Consider the following 16,358-nt stretch of genomic DNA (forward strand, 5'->3'; position numbering starts at 1 on the left):
AAGGCAAATTACATTATATTCACAGGATTAGAACAATTAGAGTAAACCAGGCTGGCAGTAATTTTTGGTTCCATTTCATACCACAGTTATGCATGACTGACCAGAAAGGAAAGTCAAAATCAAGGACTGTTTCTAACCTAGGCCCCTCTCTCTCTATATATAGACCATATTTATATAGACTAAGTATATCTATGTGTATTTATACATACATATTATTTTCCATTGCAGGAGCCTTCTTCCTTTATGCTGGATTCGCTGCCGTGGGACTCCTTTTCATCTATGGCTGTCTTCCTGAGACCAAAGGGAAAAAATTAGAGGAAATTGAATCACTCTTTGACAACAGGCTATGTACATGTGGCGCTTCAGATTCTGATGAAGGGAGATACAGTGAATATATTCGGGTGAAGGGAAGTAACTATCATCTTTCTGACAACGATGCTTGTGATGTGGAATAAATTTCAGCTGCTGATATATTTAGTCATTTAAACAAACTTGGGGGAGAAGAGCAGCAATGGATGACCTCACTGCCCTGCTTCTAATCTGGTTCTTTCCACAGTCTAGTTTGGAATGACTTCATATTCTAGAATATTTGATTAGGAGGAAGAGACAACCATGATGACATTGTTTTTTTCACAAGCAGAAATGTAAAAAAATATTTACGGAGATTTTAAACTAATAATTATTGAGCAAATATGTGCAATTCCTTCCTGAGGTAGTCTAAAATGAATATTGTATCCAGTGACTTCAGTGGTATCCTTTTTTCCTAAGACCATATATATTATTAGTGGCAGTTGAGTCAGTGCTGATCTAGCCAAATCATAATATGTATGATATACTTATAAAGAAGGATTCTGGGATATGATCCAAGGGTGTTTTCTGTCAAAACATGGCCTATTGGCCCTAAATTTTCCTAAGGACAAGTAGCTTATCTGTGATCAGCTATTAGAAAGTAAATTCCCTTTAAGCTTTCATCAACAGATTCGAAAGTGCCTGCTACAAGGGCACAGCTGTCCTTATCTCCTTTGGATTCCATATTTGGTTTCTCTCTCCAATTCAGCTCTTGAGAGTTCTTCAGAAACTGACTATGTACAGGCTATTTTGAACATTATGAAAAGCAGGTCTTTTAGGGTTTATTTTCATACATATTTTTTTGCAGCAGTGATAAGTATACATTTGCACAGATAAGCTAACAAGTTTTGATAAGTATATTTTATTACTAGAAAGTAAGAAAGAAAAGATTTTTCTGGACCCCTGATCGAGTTAGTCACTTAGGTATGCAACTTCAACACAAAATAGAGCTACATCTTCAACTGTACTTCAGGGTCAGTTTTTGTTCATGCCAGAATCACCTGATATTCACCACACCTGCAATAGTCAACTCTGGAGTCCTATTTGTGCCTTCATTTGTGTTAAATAGCTGCTAGCAGACTATTTTCCCCCCCTCTTTTAATCAAATTTCTCAAACAAAAAAGGAAGAAAATCAGTGACAGAAATAATCCTGCTGTTATTGATGTTTGTTCAGTTAAAGAGTGGGACTTATTTTTTTCTTAACTTATTAACTCTTCCTAATGGAATTGTCACATTTTATTACCTAATAGTACTTTGTCTTTTTTTACTCTAAGAACATAAACCAGTTTTTATTTTTGCACACCCTGTCTTGTTTTCCCTGACAATTTACCAAAAAAAAAAAAAAAAAAAAAGATACATAGATTTGTCTGAGAGTGTTTCCTTTTTTCTCATGGTTGGCTTGGGTTTTTTCCTTCTTGTCTAAAAATTGGGATTATGTATTGGAACAGATTGCTGGTTCTCATACAGCACATAACTTTAAGAAATGTTGACTTACCACATGCCTACAATGTCTTTTCAAAGTGTTCATTGGTTTTTATGCTCATTCATCAAGGAACTCTAATTTTTGCTCTTATATTAAGAATTATATAGTATGTACAAAATTATTCATAAATTACTTATTAGTTCCAGTGAAAATATGAATGACTCACCTGTGGCCAGTTAGGAACACATAAGTTTGGTGCATGTTAACATGGCTCTAAACATTAAATAAGGTACTTTTTGGAATGAAAAGGTGGCTGTCTCTAAATTCAATGTGTTTCTGCCAGTCTCCAAGATGTTTTGTTCTTCTCTTAAAGTCTGGCTTGTTCCCATCACAGTTATCAAAGCTGAGAATGTAGCCAAGAAGGTTCATTCTCTCAGCATCCAGGGGTATGATACGTGTTTAAACGGTCACTTTACTGGCCTAAAAATCCTTCAGCCAAAAAAGTTTTCTCCCTTTGGTCATGTCATGTAATAAAAAATATTATTTTTTCCTTCAATTAGGTGCTTTGACAATTGATTTATAAGGGGATAGTAATATTAATTTTTCCCAGAAAAGATGAGATTTAATGGAGAAAATTATTATTCTATTGATATTTCTTACCCCGTAAGAAATTTCTTATCTGTGTAATATTTCTCACAGATCAAGTGAAGTGGAAAACAAGCTACTGTGTGGTAAAATCAGAATATGATGGGGAGAAAAAATATTTAGACCAATAAAGTGCCCTCTTTAAAAATTTATGTTTCTGATTTATCCAAGCAATTGCCTCAATTCTTCTCTTTATTGTATATATAGCCTTAATTATATGCTTACATACTCAGCTGGGCTGAATGCACAGTAACTTTATTAAAGGAGCAACTCGACTCTTATTATTTCCTAAAGCAGAACATGGCCTGTTCTCCCCGACGTAAGCAAATGGTGTTTGCAACTCTCCATCCATAAATGCACATAACAGGGAAAATCAGCCACAGCTCTCCTCCCCTATTCTCCTCGACTTCTTTAAAGGACTATTTGTTATTTATATAATGATAAAGATAGATAATATTCCATATCTTTGAAGTACAAGACAGAGAGGCATAGTTATAAGAATTATTTATAATTTTTTAAAAACAAATAACTACTTGAAAAGGAACCTTATAAAATTAGGGTATTATTTTTAGATTCAGTGAACATTTATAGTATATTAAAAATTGAATGTTTGAATTTTGCAGGCTTTTTTATATTACGCACCTTTTGAGTTCTCAGAGTCTTTGGCTACCACTATCAACTTGAAAACATTCCGTTTTCATTCCGAAACATCATGAAATACATATTTTATAGGACGATTTGTTTATATGTGTTATATTTGACTTACCATATTAAAGCACATTAAGCATCATGCTTTTAACTGAAATTATAGGTTTCCTTCTAAACATGCTGCAGATTCAACAGAGGTATATTATGTTTCAGGGAAATTTAGTGAAGGAGGTCATCACCCCTATTGAGGCTTAGCCTGGATGGCTGATGAGATCTGCACTAGACTTAAGAGAATATAACATTTCATCTGCCTCTGAACACATAAGGCTGAATGTGATGTCACATAGGTTTTACACATTTGGTATTAATATTTTTCTTCAATATAAACATTCCTAATAATTTTGATGGTTGCACCTTAGTCAATAATTATCCAAGACATGATTTTTAATATGTATCTAAAGATCTAAATTAAAATTAGACTTAAAATGTAGTATTTCCATTTGAATTTTGTTCCCAGTCATATGCGGTAGTTAGTTCCCTGATAGAAAATGCTGTGAAAGTAATGCTATCAAGTGCTTTTTCATAATTTTATTTTACCACTGAACCAGATTTTAGTATATGTCTAAACATTATTCTCTAAGTTATTCACTCTAAAATGGTAAATCCATTAAAGCAAAGAATTTATAAATTGTTTACTATAATTTCAAAATCAGTTATCCAGAGGAAGAATGAAGAGGAAAAATGTAAGTTGACGACTTACCCTTTTGCTTTTACACAGAAAGTAAAATTGAAATGTATTGTAATAATCCACAGATCCTGGGGGAGGACAGTCTAGAAAATACTATCCATATGTTTTCTAAGAGAGTCTCACTTTATAAACTTTATCAGTGTCATTAAATACTGTAATGCAGTGAGGGGAGTGGGAGGATTCTTTTGATTTTATTTCATTGGCATAGTAATTAAGAACAATAAAATTAATGAGATGTTTTGTTATAATCAGATTTTTTTTTTTTTTACCATTCTCCTAGTTATAAAATCTTAAATTATACTAAGCACATAACAACTCAGATTTATACAGTTATTGGGACAAGTTTTAAATTACCAATTTCAGACCTTTGCACTAACTATGAATAAAAGAATGACATAACAGGTCAGAAGCAGAGAATTCATAATTTGTGCTTTATAGCAAAACATATTAAATTGTGGATAAAATTTACAGCTCATGTGTAGCTGCTGCCTATAAAAGACTCAGAGGTGTTCTCTGGATTAACATTAATATCCTATTTTCTGTCCTTTTCTATCAGTTGTCTTAGCCTCATGTACAGTAATGATAAGCTAATTTGATGAAGTGATTTAGGTTGTAGCAGCGTATCAATTATCAGTACATTCAGTTCTTCTGGGTGAGCAGTATTGCTACTATTTTCTAGAAAGGGTAATCATTTTAAAATGCCAAACAGCTAACTGCTACCAACTCTCTTATATATTGTCTCCTAGAGAAGGAAATTTTTGTCTGCCTATATACATCAGAAAGATAGTTCCTAAGAGTATTAATGACGTTCAGAAGTACATGAATTTTATCCTCATAATTTGCTTGTGAGTGTAAAACAATGTAATTCCTATAAAACTTTACTTTGTATGTATAAAACAGTCTGTTGCACTTGAGTGATTTGGTCTCTGGAATGTTAAATACTTACTTTCATTTAGCAGTAATGTTCAGATTTTTATTTTAGACAGTTAAGTTCATGTGTTTGATTTTGTCACATCAGTATAAATGAGAAAAAGAAATACAGCTTACAAGTACTCAAAAATAAAAACCAGTATTTTGTAAAGTTTTAAAATGTTAGCAAATTTAACATCATTCCATCTTATTTGAAGGTTAAAAAAGATGAGATTTAACTCTAGCCAAAGTAGAAATTTATATTCTACATGTCCAAACTGGTTCCTAGCGGCTTTTGGACTATATCTCACTTGATGTTATAGTATCTCTTATTTGTAATAAATGTTCAAATTTCTATTTAGAAGCGCTAATGTACATCTAGATTAAATCAAAACACAGTTTTATGCTTTTAAAATGTTTTCAAAATATATATTTTAATTTCTAGGTGCATGTTACATAGTGTTTAACACTTCACATGTCTTGGCAAATTCAATATAAATATTTATTCCCACACGTGACATATGGGATCTCTCTTAAAAATTATGAATATTATTTCCTTCAAAGTCATTCTAGCCTATAGCTGTATCAAAAGTATTGTATATTTTATGGAGATTTAGTGATGTATATGTAAATGTTTTTTAAGTTATTTTATTGAAGTTCAATCTTTACATAAAATGAAAATCTTTTTTTAAAAAAAGTGTCAGTGCCAGAACTGTAAATGAAAATAATCAAATAAAAGTTAAGACAATTCATTACTCATATATCTGCCTTGCACTTTTTATTTTCTCTACATCTCTTCCTTAGATTTTAGGATCTAGGTTACACAGTAAAAGCATCTACAAAGATTACCTACCTCTATATATTTATGCAGGCCTACTCATTTTAATGATATTTTCCCTCTTTTGAGCAAAGGTAAACACAACTATCTTTGAAAAATATTTTATAGGGACCAGCCTGGTCACATAATGGTTAAGTTCGCACACTGCATTTCAGCGGCCCAGGGTTCATGGGTTCAGATCCCAGGCATGACCTACACACTGCTCATCAAGCCATGCTGTGGAAGCATCCCACATACCAAAAAAAGAAGAAAACTGGCATAGAGGTTAGTTCAAAGACATATTCCTCAAGCAGAAAGAGGAAGATTGACAACAGATTTATCTCAGGGCCAATCTTCCTCATCAAAAAAAAAATTATAATACCTAAAAATTGTTCCAAGGAATTACTCCAAACATAAAACTTTGAAATGAAATGCTTAGGAATTCTTGAAATATTACTTCTGGTGGTTCTCAGAAGCAGACATTGACATGAACCATTATATTAGGTTGACAAAAATTATTTTTGGTTATTGCTTTGTAAATGAAAATGAAACACCTGCTGGATGAACAGTTGACATTCATCCTGGAACTCTGCTGCTCTCCATTGTCACTCTGCTCCAACAGCAGCTTTCACTACAAGCATTACATTACTGATTGATCTGGGCAGCCACTAGACTTTCTCCATAGTTAGGGTGTGCCATCCCAAGCCCAACCATACAAAGAGCCCAAGGAGATCCTCTGAAGACACTAGATCCACGGTCATTCAAAGTCTTTCAGTGAAGTTGCATCTTAACCAAAGATTCTCATCAGCAGGTAAGGCAAAAATCCTATAAATTATCATAAAGTGTCCACCCACCTGGACACCTGACTAGTATATACGTCTGTATCAGTGGCCAGAAAAGTCCTCATTCAGTTGCCTAATCCTGTGGGGTAAACGTTGTCATCCTTTTATGGATACTAAAACTTAAGTTCAGAACATTTTGGTGATGGGCCCAGGATCACACACTAGGAAATGGTAAAAAACTTTTCTCTGCAGTGAATACTCCAACAGTCTTCCTCTCTTGGTCCTCATTTGGAATGTTGTCCTGTCAGACCCAGGCAGAAAGATTAAAAAATAGACATTGTGGGCCCAGCCAGTGGCGCAGTGGTTAAGTTCACACACTCCGCTTTGGCGGCCCAGGGTTCACAGGTTCAGATCCTGGGCACAGACCTACACACCGTCATGAAGCCATGCTATGGAGGCATCCCACATACAAAATAGAGGAAGACTGGCATGCCTGTTAGCTCAGCGACAGTCTTCCTCAAGCAAAAAGAGGAAGCTTGGCAACAGATGTTAGCTCATGATCAATCTTCCTCACCAAAAAAACAAAAAAGAAGACATTGTGGAATTCCTGTGTAATAACTTAAATGGTGTGCAGAAAAAGAATCAGATACCTCATTTTAACCTGAGGTATAGACACAAATCCTGAAAACCTTTGATTTCAGGATTCTTCTCCAAATATGAAGCAGTATACAGTAAAATGTTTTAACAGATCAGACTGAACACAAATTGTCTAGGTTTTAATCTCAGCTTTTCTGCTTAGTGCCTGGTAACCTAAATTACTCATTTTCTTGTCTATAAAATGGAGATGTTGTCACTATCTACCCCATAGATGTGTTCTGGGGGTTACATCAGTTAATCACATAAAACATTTAGAGCAATGGAATGTGGAAAGTGCTGGGTAACTGTTGGCTGTTCTTAGTATCACCATCCATATACCATCCCTGGTGCCGCTAAGGTCATGATGCCCAAGGAACAAACAATCTTCTTATAAATTCCCTTCCTGGGAACAACTGCTAGGGACAGGAGCACATGGGCTTCTTTGACATACGTCACACAGTCTGTGTGACTGCAGCAGCCAGGCTCCCTGCTGACCAGAATGCTTTGAGCTCTACCTTTCTCCATCTCTTTTCCATGCGTATCCTCCTAAATCGCACAGTTGATGGGAAGCACGACCTTCTCATATTCTCCGGATTATCAGGATTTAATGTACAAATTTCTATTTATGTGATCTCTCAGTCAAGAAACAAAAATAATTTTATAAAATCTTTAAGTACTCTATCATTTAAATTCCTTTCAGCATTTAAAAAATAATCCTTGAAATCCTCTCCAAATGAAACTGTTAACTCTTCACTAATGGTTATATTGAAATTAAACTCATACAATTATAGATGCTAAGAAATCAACATGAAATATTTATGGTCTTTTTTTATCTTTCACATTTCATGAACTTTTCCACTACAGTTACAAAAATTAATTTCAGATGATGAGCATGCCAAATAAGTTCATTTTTTACATGAAAGAAAAGATTGGCAAGCTTTACTTTTAGCAAATGGATACTAAACTCACAAAATAGATTTGTTAAAGCAGTAGTTCTCAAAGTATGGTCCTCAGATTAGCAGCACTGGCATCACCCGTGAGTTTGTTACAAATGCAAATCTGTGGGCCTCACCCGACCTACTGAATCAGAATCTCTAGGGATGTAACCCAGGAAACTGGGTTTTTTTTCTTTGAAATATAATTGACATATAACATATAAGTTTAAGGTATACAACATGTTGATAAATTGCAATATGACTACCACCATAGTGTTAGCTATCACCTCTATCAGTTCACATAATTATCATTTCTTCTTTGTGGTGGGAACAATTAAGATCTGGTCTCTTAGCAACTTGGAAGTTTATAATACAGTATTGTCTGTAATCACTATGCTGTTCATTGGCTCTCCAGGACTTACTTGTCTACTAGCTCCAAGTTTGTACCCTTAAACAACATATCTCCAATTCTCCCAACCCCCAGCCTCTGGTAACCACCATTCTACTCTCTGTTTTTACAAGTTCAGCTTTTTTACATCATGATCTATATTTTAGCAAACTCTTCAGGTTATTCTTACACACATGATAGTGTTAGAACTACTGCATTAGAATTTTGAAATCATTTTAAAAAGGAATCAGCAGGGGCTGGCCCCATGGCCGAGTGGTTAAGTTCACACGCTCCGCTTTGGCAGCCCAGGGTTTCACCGGTTTGGATCCTGGGCGTGGACATGGCACCACTCGTCAGGCTGTGCTGAGGCAGCATCCCACATGCTACAACTAGAAGGACTCACAACTAAAATATGCAGCTATGAACTGGGGGGATTTGGGGAGAAAAAGCAGAAAAAAATATATATTGGCAACAGCTGTTAGCTCAGGCACCAATCTTTAAAAAAAAAAGGAATCAGCAGCATTTTCTTTCAAATGGTGAGCTCATCTAGCAAATAATAAACTGAGTGGATTTATATGCAAGTTACTTAGGAATTCATAAAGCTAAGTCATTTCCACCTCAGGGGCTTTGCACGTGGTGTTACCTCTGCCTGGTATGCTTGTCACTCTATGCTTTATGTATCTAGCTCCCTCTTGTCATTCAGATATCAGCTCAAAATCATCTCCTCTGAGCCTGCCTTGCCTATACAATTTAATCACCTCCTTCCTCCCCAATATATTATCATGTCACCTTGTTTTATTTTCCTCCTAGTATTTATCACTATTTGAAAATTTTCTTTCTCATTTCTTGTCTGTTTCTTCAACTAGAATATACACTGCATGACAGCAGGGAACTTGTATTATAGACTACTGACTCTCCAGCACCTCATACAGTGCCTAGCACATAGTATGTTCTCAATAAATATTTAAAGACTGAATGGACGCATGCATTGCAGGTGCTCCTGTGGCCCACAAAGGAGCAGTGGAAGTTTTTCACAGAGTGGAAATAAATGATTAAAATTCCACATGGCACCAGGCCATTATCAAAGAGCATGCTTTGTAAATGAACCTCTGTATAGCAAAGATGTTTTAATCCAGTAGCAAATTCCATTTGGTATATGAATATGTGTATATTCGTATAAACTCATTTGGATGATAAATTTCTTTTCTTATGATTCTTGTTAAAAGAGGGGAAATCTAATGACAAAAATTATTAAATATTAGGATAGCAACGTTAGGATGGAATTTACATTATTTTTTGTTTTTTTAAGATTTTATTTTTTCCTTTTTCTCCCCAAAGCCCCCCAGTACATAGTTGTATATTCTTGGTTGTGGGTCCTTCCAGTTGTGGCATATGGGACGCTGCCTCACTGCTTGAGGAGCAGTGCCATATCCACGCCCAGGATTCGAACCAACGAAACACTGGGCCACCTGCAGCAGAGCGCGCGAACTTAACCACTTGGCCACGGGGCCAGCCCCAAATTCACATGTTTTTTAATAAATCCTTCTATTTCTACATTTTCTTTATAAACCAACAACTCACGCTTATTATATGGCAGATACTTTATACATATCATTTCATTCTATCCTCACAAAAACTATTGAGGAATGACATCAGCATGATGGCAGAGTAAGCTCTTCCCTTAGTCTCTCCCCCTAAGATGTAATGAAAAGGACATTCATAAACCAATAGGGGACACTCACACAACACAACAGACATCTGAGAGATCCACACAGCCATATGTCTAAAGGTGGGGGTGCTGGAACCCCAGGAGGCAATGGAAGAAGGTAAGTGGATCTCCTCTCCCTCCCCAGTGGCAGTGATCTAGGACATGGGCCCTCGTGTGACAGCTGGTGCTGACTCTGAGAGGAGAAGAGGGAAAAGGCAGCCCTCTGCAGGAATGCTCCACACCAAGGTGGGTAAGCAACCACAGGGCTGCCCTCACCAAGCTGAGCAGCCAAGGCAGGCAGCCAGTGAGTGCAGAGCAAGGAGCACAGGTGGGAAAGAAGGTGCCCCTTGGCCCCCATATCACCTGGTTCATCAGCTTAGCCAGTTGGCCAGAGCGGAGGATCCCAACCAGAGGGCCTGTACCTACCTGTGTAAAGCAGTGGCAGCAAAATGAAGAAAGCCCTTTTGGCACAGCTTCCAATGGATGGGCACAACAGACGGGTTGTGGCAGGCTCAGAAAACACAGCTCCTGACCCCCGCCCCAGTGGTGGCAGGTGGAATCTACAACCAGATACTACCACTATGCGACACCAAAAGTCCACCCCATCAAACAACATGAAAAAACTTAATATGCCAGACCAGAAGGAAAATGACAAGTACCCAGAAACCAATCCTGAGCCAAAGAAATTTACACTCTAAATGACAGATAATTCACTCAAAATAGTTATCATAAAGAAACTCAACAAGTTACAAGAAAATTCAGACAGACAGTTCAATGAACTTAGGAATAAAATTAATGAGCAGAGGGAATTCCTTACGAAAGAGATTGAAACTAAAAAAAAAACATCAGAAATGCTGGAGAATACAATGAATGAGATGAAAAAAATATGGAATCCTTAAAACACAGAGCTGATATTATGGAGGAAATAATTAGTAATTTAGAGGGCAGAAATACAGAAATCCTTCAGGCAGAGGTGGAGAGAGACTAAAAGAAATGAAGAAATTCTCTGAGAAATTTCTGACTCAATTAGGAAATGCAACGTAAGGATTATAGGTATTCCAGAGGAAGAAGAGAGGTAGAATGGAGCAGAGAGCTTGTTCAAAGAAATAATAGCCAAGAACTTCCCAAACCTGGGGAAGCAGCTGGAATTACAAGTAAAAGAAGCTAATAGAACTCCTAATTACATTAATATAAAAAGAACTTCTCCAAGGTATATATTAGTAAAACTGGCAAAAGTCAAAGACAAAGAAAAAATATTAAGGGCAGCAAGGCAGAAGAAAATAACCTACAAAGGAACCCCTATCAGGGTTTCAGCGGATTTTTAGTGGAAACCTACGAGCCAGGAGAGAGTAGAATGATAAATTCGAAATACTGAAGACAAAAACTTTCAGCCAAGATTATTCTGTCCAGTGAAAATGTCCTTTGGATACGATCGAGAAATGAAAACTTCCCCAGATAAACAAAAGCTGAGAGAGTGTATCATGGCAAGACCCCCCACCCCCATTACAAGAAATGAACAAGAAGGTCCTCATACCTGGGGAAAAAAAGAAAGGGTGTACAAAGCCTTGAGAACGAAGACAAAGAGACAGATAAAATCAGAAAATTACAGCTATCAGAACAGGTTAGCAAACACTTAATCATAACATTAAAGATAAAGGGAAGGAAAGCATCAAAAATAATTATAAGCACTTCGTTTAAATCACAAACACAACACAAAATGGAGTAATTTGTGACAACAATAACTTAGACAGGGAAGAGGAAAGAGATGGAACCAGATTAGGCTAATGGTGATAAGAGGCTACCAGAAAATGGAGTATCTCATCTACGAGATCATTAATACAAACCTCATGGTAACCACTAAATAAAAAGTCAGGACAGGACCCACGACTAAAATATACAACTATGTACTTGGGGGGTTGAGGGAGAAAAAGCAGGAAGAAAAAAGTCAGGACAGAGACACAAATAATAAATACTGAGAAATACACAGGACAAGAAACAAGAGAAATACAGAACAACCAGAAAACAAGTGATAAAAAGGCAGTATTAAGCCCTCATATATCAATAATCACTCTAAATATAAATGGACTGAATTCTCCAACAAAAGACACAGAGTGGCTGGATGGATTAAAAAACAAGACCTAACAATATGCTGCCTGCAGGAAACACATCTCAGCTCCAAAGACCAAAACGGGCTCAGAGGGAAGGGAGAGAAGACGATACTCCAAGCTAATGGCAAACAAAAGAAAGCAGGTATTGCCATACTTATATCAGACAAAGTAGATTTCAAGATAAAAAAGGCAATGAGAGACAAGGAGGAGCAGTATAATGATAAAAAGGACACTTCACAAAGAGGACATAACAGTTGTAAATATATATGCACCTGCCACAGGAGCACCAAAGTATATAAAGCAACTATCAACGGACCTAAAGAAAGAAATTGACAGCAACACAATAATAGTAGGGGACCTCAACCCCCCACTTAGATCAATGCATAGACCATCCAGACAAAAAGTCAAGAAGGAAATAGTGGAATTAAATGAAAAACTAGACCAAGTGGACTTAACAGATATATACAGAACACACCATCCAAAAACAACAGAATACACATTCTTCTCAAGTGCACATGGTACATTCTCAAATATAGACCATATATTTGGAAATAAGGCAAGTCTCAATAAATTTAAGAAGACTGAAATCATATCAAACATCTTTTCCAAACATACTGCTATGAAACTAGAAATCTACTACAAGAAAAAAGCTGGGAAAGTGATAAATATGTGGAGACTAAACAAGATGCTATTGAACCACCAATGGATCAATGAAGAAAATAAAGGAGAAATGAAAAAATATCTGAAGACAAATGAAAATGAAAATACACCATAAAAGTTCAAATGGGATGCAGCAAAAGTGGTCTTAAAAGGGGGGCTGGCCCCGTGGCCAAGTGGTTAAGTTCCCGTGCACCGCTGCAGGCGGCCCACTGTTTCGTCAGTTCGAATCCTGGGCGCGGACATGGCACTGCTCATCAAACCACACTGAGGCGGCGTCCCACATACCACAACTGGAAGGACCCACAACAAAGAATATACAACTATGTACTGGGGGGCTTTAGGGAGAAAAATTTAAAAATCAAAAAAAGAAAAAAAGTGGTCCTAAAAGGGAAATTCATAGCAACATAAACCTACCTTAACAAAAAAGAAAAATCTCAAAAAGTAATCTTAACCTACACCTAACAGAACTAGAAAAAGAAGAACAAACGAAGCCAAAAGGCAGCAGGAGGGAAATAAAAATTAGAGCAGAAATGAAAGAAACAGAAACCAGAAAGACAGTAGAAAGGATCAATGAAACTAAGAGCTGGTTCTTTGAGCAGATAAAAAAACTGACAAACTCTTAGCCAGACTTACTAAGAAAAAAAGAGAGAACACTCAAGTAAGTAAAATTAGAACTGAAAGAGGAGAAATTAAAATGGACACCACAGAAATACAAAGTATTACAAGACAATAAAAACTATATACCAACAAATCGGACAATCTAGAAGAAATGGATAAATTCTTAGTCTCATACAACCTGCCAAGACCGAATCAAGAAAAAATAGAGATCTGAATAGACCAATCATAAGTAAAGAGATGGAAATAGTAATCCAAATCTCCCAAAAATAAAAGTCCAAGACCAGATGGCTTCTCTTGAGAATTCTATCAAACATTCAAAGAAGATTTAACACCTATCTTTCTCAAACTATTCGAAAAAATTGAAGACACAACATTTCCTAACCCATTCTCCCAGGCCAACATCACCCTGATACCAAAGCCAGACAAGGACAACACAAAGAAAGAAAGTTACAAGCCATATCACTGATGAACAGAGATGCAAAAATCCTCAACAAAATATTGGCAAACCGAATACAGCAATACATTAAAAGGATCGTACAAGATGATCTACTGGGATTTAACCAGGGACACAGGGATGGTTCAACAGTCACAAATCAATCAATGTAATACACCACATTAACAAAAGAAGGAATAAAAACCACACCATCATCTCAATAGATGCAGAGACAGCATTTGACAAGATCCAACATCCATTTATGATAAAAACTCTCAATAAAATGGGTATAGAGGGAAAGTACCTCAACACAATAAAGGCCCTATATGACAAACCCACAGCCAATATCATACTCAATGGGGAAAAGCTAAAGCCATCCCTCTGAGAATAGGAACAAGCCAGGAGTGCCCACTCTTGGCACTCTTATTCAGCTTGGTACTGGAGGTTTTGGCAAGAGCAATTAGGCAAGAAAAGGAAATAAATGTATCCAAATTGGCACAGAGGAACTGAAACTCTCACTGTTGGCAGACAACATGATCTATATATAGAAAACCCTAAAGAATCCATCAGAACCATTGGGAGCAATCCAGAACCAGGGCTAAGTTGCAGGGCACAAAATCAACTTACAAAAATCAGTTCCATTTCTATCCTCTAATAATGAACTAACAGAAAGAGAACTCAAGAATACAATCCCATTTACAATCACAACAAAAAGAATAAAATACCTAGGAATAAATTTAACCAAGGAGGTGAAAGCCCTATAGAATGAAAACTAAATGATATTATAGAAAGAAATCGATGATGACATAAAGAAATGCAAAGATATTTCATACACATGGATTGAAAGAATAAAAATAGTTAAAATGTGCATATTACTTACAGCAATCTACAGATTCATGGCAATCCCAATCAGAATCCCAATGACATTCTTCACGGAAATAGAATAAAGATATGGGGCAACAAAAGACCCCAAATAGGGGTCAGCCCCATGGTTGAGCGGTTAAGTTTGCGTGTTCCGCTTCAGCGGCCCAGGGTTTCACTGGTTCAGATCCTGGGCGCAGACATGGCACCGCTCATCAAGCTATGCTGAGGCGGCATCCCACATACCACAACTAGAAGGACCCACAACTAAAAATATACAACTATGTACCAGGGACTTTGGGGAGAAAAAGGAAAAATAAAGTCTTTAAAAAAAAAAAAAGACCCCAAATAGCTAAAGCAATCCTGAGAAAAAAGAACAAAGCTGAAGGCATCACAATCCCCAACTTCAAAATATCCTACAAAGCTACAGTAATCAAATCAGCATGGTACTGGTACAAAAAGAGACACACAGATCAATGGAATAGAACTGAAAGCCCAGAAATAAAGCCACACATCTACGGACAGCTAATCTTTGACAAAGGAGCCAAGAACATACAATAGAGAAAGGAAAGTCTTTTCAACAAATGGTGTTGGGAAAACTGGACAGCCACATGCAAAAGAATGAAAGTTACACTATTATCTTATGCCATATTCAAAAATTAACTCAAAATGGGCTAAAGACTTCAAAGTAAGACATGAAACCATAAAACTCCTAGAAGAAAATATAGGCAGTACACTCTTTGACATGAGTTTAGAAGCATCTTTTCAAATACCATGTCTACTCAGGCAAGGAAAACAAAATAAAAAATAAACAGATGAGACTACATCAGACTAAAGAGCTTCTGCAAGGCAAAGGAAACCAGGAACGAAACAAAAAGACAACCCACCAACTGGGAGAAAGTATTTGCAAATCATGTATCTGACAAGGGGTTAATCTCCAAAATACATAAAGAACTCACACAACTCAACAACAGAAAAACAAACAACCTGATCAAAAAATGGGCAGAGACATTTTTCCAAAGAAGAGCTACAGATAGCCAAGAGGCACATGAAAAGATGTTCAACATCACTAATCATCAGGGGAAACGCAAATCAAAACTACAATGAGATGTCACTTTAGACCTGTTAGAATGGCTGTGATTACCAAGACAAAACATAAGAAATGTTAGGATGTGGAGAAAAGGGAACCCTCACGCACTGCTAGTGGGAATGCAAACTGGTCCAGCCAGTATAGAAAACAGTACGGAGATAGCTCAAAAATTAAAAATAGAAATATTATATGACCCGGCTATCCCACTACTTGGTATTTATCCAAAGAACTTGAAACCAACAATTCAAAGAAACTTATGCACCCCTGTGTTCACTGCAGCATTATTCCCAATAGCCAAAACATGGGAGCAACGCAAGTGCCCATCACCTGATGAATGGATAAAGAAGATGTGGTGTATACATACAATGGAATACTACTCAGCCATAAAAAAACACAAAATCATCCCATTTGCAACAACATGGATGGTCCTTGATAGGATAATGTTACGCGACATAAGCCAGACAGAAAGATGAACACCAAATGATTTCACTCATGTGTGGAAGATAAACAAACACATGGACAAAGAGAACAGTTTAGAGGTTACCAGGGGGAAGGGGGTTGAAGGGTGGGCCTAAGGGGTAAAGGGGCACATATATACGGT

The sequence above is a fragment of the Equus caballus genome, unplaced genomic scaffold, assembly GCF_041296265.1.
Source record: "Equus caballus isolate H_3958 breed thoroughbred unplaced genomic scaffold, TB-T2T haplotype2-0000437, whole genome shotgun sequence".
Lineage (NCBI taxonomy): Eukaryota > Metazoa > Chordata > Mammalia > Perissodactyla > Equidae > Equus > Equus caballus.